The sequence below is a fragment of the Beta vulgaris genome, chromosome 6 (genome assembly GCF_026745355.1).
Source record: "Beta vulgaris subsp. vulgaris cultivar EL10 chromosome 6, EL10.2, whole genome shotgun sequence".
NCBI lineage: Eukaryota > Viridiplantae > Streptophyta > Magnoliopsida > Caryophyllales > Amaranthaceae > Beta > Beta vulgaris.
The window spans coordinates 72,462,668-72,468,723 of NC_079207.1; the positions used below are offsets into that span (position 1 = coordinate 72,462,668).

At 35.1% G+C, this 6,056-nt stretch overlaps 1 long non-coding RNA gene across 2 annotated transcripts; it reads right to left on the minus strand.

Annotated features, from left to right (window-relative positions):
• Positions 1 to 1,396: 1,396 nt before the first annotated feature.
• On the minus strand, positions 1,397 to 3,395 carry LOC125498234 (uncharacterized). 2 transcript variants are annotated; one of them, XR_007275075.2, is made up of 2 exons: positions 3,254 to 3,393; positions 1,397 to 1,622 (listed from the first exon to the last, which is right to left on the minus strand). It is a non-coding gene; the product is annotated as an uncharacterized LOC125498234 (long non-coding RNA). The 2 variants fall into 2 exon arrangements; XR_007275076.2 differs by lacking the exon at positions 1,397 to 1,622 and adding an exon at positions 2,338 to 2,695 and having other exon boundaries at positions 3,254 to 3,395.
• Positions 3,396 to 6,056: the final 2,661 nt, after the last annotated feature.

The window sequence follows — 6,056 nt, forward strand, 5'->3', positions numbered from 1 at the left end:
AATCTTGTCTGTCGTCTTCGCAAGTCTTTGTATGGCTTGAAGCAAGCCCCTCGTTGTTGGTTTGCTAAACTTGTTACTGCTCTCAAACATTATGGTTTTCTTCAGTCTTATTCTGACTATTCTTTTTTCACTTACACTAAGGGTCCTATTCAGATTAATGTCCTAGTGTATGTTGATGATCTGATCATTGCAGGCACTGATTCTGCAGCTTTACAGGCTTTTAAAGCCTATCTGAGTGATTGTTTTCGTATGAAGGATCTTGATCCTTTGCGGTATTTTCTTGGCATTGAGGTTGCTCGGAGTTCTACTGGTCTCTTTCTTTGTCAGCGCAAGTATACCTTGGATATTGTTGCTGAAGCAGGCTTGTTGGGTGCTAAGCCCTTGGAGTTTCCTATTGAGCCCAATCATAAGCTTGCTCTCTCTACTAGTGACTATCTGTCGGATCCCGAGCTTTACTGCCGCCTTGTCGGCCGTTTGATATATCTTGCTGTCACTCGCCCCGATCTTGCCTATTATGTGCATATTCTATCTCAGTTTATGCAATCTCCTCGTCAGGAACATTTTGAGGCTGCTCTCCGCGTAGTTCGTTATCTTAAAGGTACTCCTGGTCAGGGTATCCTTCTTCGGGCTGATAACGATTTGACATTGCAGGGGTGGTGTGACTCTGATTGGGTTGCATGTCCCATCACTCGTCGTTCTCTCAGTGGTTGGCTTGTCTTTCTTGGTCACTCTCCTATCTCCTGGAAGACAAAGAAGCAACCCACTGTCTCTAGATCTTCTGCTGAGGCCGAGTATCGCTCTATGGCTGCTATTACATGTGAGTTGAAGTGGCTCAAAGGTCTCCTTCTTAGCCTGGATATTCATCATCCAAAGGCCATTCCTCTCTTCTGTGACAGTCAGTCGGCTTTACATCTAGCCAACAATCCTGTCTTTCACGAGTGTACGAAGCATATCGAGGTCGATTGTCATTTTGTACGGGATGCTATCACTGATGGGCTCATCGCTCCTTCTTATGTTCCTACTACTACTCAGTTGGCCGACATTTTCACCAAGGCTCTTGGGAAAACTCAGTTTGATGTCCTTCTTCGCAAGTTGGGCATTTTGGATCCCCATGCTCCACCTTGAGGGGGGGGGGGGTGTTAGGAGATACTCTTTGTATGTATATACTCTATCTTAGGAAGTTCCTTTGATTGAGTTCGATAGTTTCCTACTTTGTTTAGCCTTGTATATTTTGATGTATATCTTGCCTTGTGTTCAATGAGAAAGGATCACAAATCATTCAATCAATTATACTCCTCTACAGTATCCAAGCCGCCTATCAAGATTTATTAGCCTGCTCAAATATATATTTATAGCTAGCTTTTCAAATTAAAAAAGTGCTCAAAGATCATTGGAATATTGATGATATGTACTAAAATATAGTAAAGGAGGGATTGGCTCTCTTATTAAGCCATTATAAATACATTTAGTTAAACCCAAGTACAGAGAAGAATCCGCAAGAGAAAAGTACACTTGTTATTTGATACTTACAAGAGACTGAAAAGACAACCTATCTACTTTGATAAGGCAACAAAAGCAGCTTCAAAATGCTAAGTTGTTGTAAGTGACTTTAAAGAAGATGCCTGTTCAGACAATAATCTCTTTAATGTCTTTACTTAAAACCATTACTTAGCTCAAAAGTAGTTGTAAGATATTGTAAATAAGAAAAAGAAGACGGGAGATAGCATAAAACAAAAGAGTTTCTGCTCTGCAAAAATTAAAGCTTCAAGTTAAAACAAAGTAATATATGGTAATTCAACTTTAACCAAACATAAATAGGAGTTTGGAATAAAGCATGCTTTTATTTTGCTTAGTTTGGTGAAATGACGGACAACGTACAAAAACACTACCCTTTAAGAGTTGAGACCTTTAGTATGAAGAATTCAAATTCACCAAAGACATAACTTTTTTACTTTAATATTTCTCCTCTTTTAATGTAAGATGCAAGAAGACACATGCAATTGTGAATGAATTTCAACTATTGTGGTCTGAAGTGAGGAAGAGTCATTAAATTTAATTTGATACTAGAGTTTAGATAATTACTATCCGTTTTTCAATAGTTCGACATTTACAAGGAAATACGTTGTAATTAGATTCATGTAGATGATAGATAAGAGATAAAAGGTGCCCACCAAAGAAGGTAAGAAATAGTCCACAATTAGTTCATAATATTCCAAAAAGAAAGTGTTGTAACTAAATATTGCTTAAACTCTTTTGTCTTTAGTTTGTCCCCTAGCTAGCTTGAGGAAAGAGTAGTTCTTTGTAGAAGAGATATATTTTCTATAGAGATTTAACCTATGCAGAGGGGAAAAAGGATAACGAGATTCTTTTATTCATTTAGCCTTTAGGGCACAAAAGGAACATACATATCAAAGGATGCCTTTGAAGATAAGATATATCTTGCTTTACATAATTCTTGAATATGATAAGGGTGTACATGTACTTGGATTGTTCTGAGTGTATATGTACTTGGAGAGGCTCTCCCCCAACCAAAAATAAAAACATAATCCTTACTATTAAAAATAATAATTGATATACTTGGACGAATATTGAAGTAGAGTTTTGACTAATGCAGCCAACAATTCCATTCTATTGATAACAAGAAGGCTTTGCATGTATTGTTGTGTGAAAAATTTCAGAAAGGTTTCCCTGAGGCCTGAGTCACAATTTTTCAGAAGAGATACTACTAAATTAAGTAATGTAGCAATGCAAGAATGTTTTTTACAATAAGTACATAGAAGCTAAGAAGCCTTCTCTCTATCTAATGATTGAACAATCAGGAAGGCAACGAAAACATGAAAAATCAGCATAGCAGTACATCTTTCTTAAATAAAATGTTTTCCATGCACAAAACTCATTTAGGACCCGTTTGGTTCGATTATAATATTTTTCGGTAGAAAATGCAAATGAATATTAGTTTTCCTCTATTTTGTTTGATAGAAAAAAAATATGCTAAAAGCGGAAAAATAGAGATGTTAAGAATGAGAGTGGATGAAAATGGTTTTCCTATATTTAATTCTAGAGAAAAATGTATAGAAAGGATCGACAACTCTTTTCCATCATGGTTTTCCTTCTTAAATCCCGTTTAACAAAACAACAGAAAATGAGAAAAATCGTTTTTCTCCAAAATAAACGGGGCTCAAAGTAAATTTAGGAAAAAAAGGAGAGACATGAGTAATATCAAAATCAAACTATCTAACAACTATTAACACACCTGTTATGTATAGGATCAGGACCATTAGGTACTTTTCTTTTGCTCATGTAATTAATATCCACCTCCGTTCGCGCTAAGAGCTTCCCTCTTCCGATAGTGTCTACTTGATGATTCTTGACATGAGAAATTGTTGGTGATGTTGTTGTTGGTCCTCTACTAGCTAAAACTCCAACCACAGAAAGCCATAACAAACTTACTAAAAGAAATACTCTTTTTAGTAAGCTCTTAATAGACTTATCAAACAATCTTCCACTATTCATATTATTCCAACTTATTCTTTTGTTCTCCTCCTCTATATATAGTAGTAGAGGAAGAAGAACAAATCAAGAGAAGAAGAGCTAATTATTGCATGATGAGGATGATATATGTTAGTGTAGAGGTTAATTAAGGAGCTAGGCTAATTAGTTGGGTTGCGTGAGTTTTGTGTTTAGGGTTTTATGTTGTGCAAAGGCAAGAACTAGAGTTACTTCTTGGGAGAGATTTAGTCTAATACTTGTCTCGGAGAATGGTTGGTGGTTAATTTTCTTTATAGGTCTAAGGAATTCTGTTACACTTTCTCGAACTTAGAGGAGAGAGAAAAAAGGGGGCGAGAGATGGAAGATCTTAGCTGGTTTGGAACGTGACATGGAGACAAGGTGCCTTAGCTTGCTTTATAATGCTGAGTTCCACTTCCCAATACTCACTTTTGCTTTGAATTGTGCATTTTCATGCATCTACAATACCCAAAAAGGATATCATATAAGTAGATTATCACCCCTTACGTACGTTTATGTATAAGAATAAGAGTATATATACGTACTACATTAATACTGCGTTCAACTTCTTTGTCGAACTTCAGTGTGCACGTTATCTTGGAATTCTAATGACTATTACAATAATTCAGAGGGAGCCAGGAAAATAATAGTAATAATAAATTAAAGTATTATTGTAAAATACATCAGCATTATGGATAACAAAGGCATTATATAATGTACGTAGTATATTTTGATACGTGTTTGAAAAGCCGATCGATCAGTATAAATTAGCAGATTAAATGCTCCAACTTTAATGTATTGAGAGAATAGAGACGTCGTCATGTGTTGTCCTTGTTGAGAGTAGTAAAGTGTCCATCGAAATAGTCCATGATACCATGTCGCAATGTGTCCTACACCAAACATCTTTTGCCTTATCGATGTATAATTAGTTTCTCGACTTTTTCTTCCACTCAAACCCTTGCTAACATATGAATCGAAAGAGACTTCCTCGACCTAACCCTGTTAATGACAACGATGGTTGAGCTTGTAGCCTCCACCCTCTGCTCATCTCAAGTATCTAAGCAAGTAGATCCGAAAGAATGTCTTATTTACATTGATACCTATTCCATTCTTGGGTAGGATAATTTGTCACCCACAATTCTTGAAAGATATACGCCATTTTCCTTAACCAATTATATTTTCACTATTAACTAAGAAAAGATTTACAATAAACCTATGTGTACAATGCATACACCCAATTCTGCTTTTTTCTAATTGTTCATTTGGTTTCAATGAGCCCAATTTTACTCATTTTTAATCACTTCGGCTCATTCACCCAAATGAGCCCAATTTCTCAAATGGACGAATTAAATATTTTCACTCATTTGAGAAAATGAGCAAACGCTTTTCCCTAAATGAGTAAATTTTTTTTGCGCATCTGAAATGAGTATATATAAGTGTTTGCTCATTTTAGAACTGTAATATTGATTGTGGTTAAGTAGAATAGACTAAACAAACTGATAAGAAGAAGCTGGTTCCATTTAAAGGGAGGTAGTAGTGAAGGGAATATCAGGCAGAAGCACAAACGTCCACCTCATTTGGTTGATTAAAGCAAATGGTACTTGGTGCTGTTTTATGCTTTCTCTTTAGATTCACAGTAGTTTTTAAAAGTTTTAGCCAAAGGAAGAATCAAATGCTCCATTTCCTATTTCACTTTCACTATGTCTAATCTTTATCACTTCTGAGATAAAGTATGCAAAATATTACACTTACGCAACTCTTTGGTTTTTGTTTTCCTACGCTTAAACTTTTCTTTTATCTCTATTATATAAGCCAAGGGAGAAGGTGTGGTGTCCTTTTTTGAAGTGACTAGAATACCCTCTAATAATTTGAAACAATATTTTTCTTTTTTATAAAAAATTGTATAATGAGAATCAATGGAACTTCCCATATGAGTAGGTTAAAAAATGGAATATGCAATACTATCAATAACTTGACAAACTATATTGACACAATCAATTTACGAAATCAATTAGAATCTTCAACCAAAAAAAGTTAGCAATATATCTTGATAACATAATATTTCATATTTACAAAGTTCAAACAATATGGTTTATTAACATTTATAATTGTTACAGAACTATACTAAAGTCGCTGAAAAAAAACTATTAAATCATCTACCAAATTTTTCAGTGGCGGTATTGAACAATTAAAATCATTCACCTTTAATTTAAAAAGATAATAACACATACAAAAGAACCTCAATAATTTACATCATTACCAAAATAATTTTAGATAAAAAAATATATCCATTAGTTCGCACGCATCGCGTGCATATGCAACTAGTAAATACCTAATACTATCAGGTTTTGTAAGATTTAATCTCACATTCTTTTGCTGGTGGTTTGAATGGCTGGCATGGGCGAAGGTAGGCCTGTTCAAAAGGAATTTGGATCGGACCGAAATTGCTCTGTCCACGAAAATCCCAATTTTGGATTTCCGGTCCGGTTCGAATCCGGTTGATTTCGGTTCGTTCCAGTGGACCATAATATCTATTGTTTTAGTAAAAA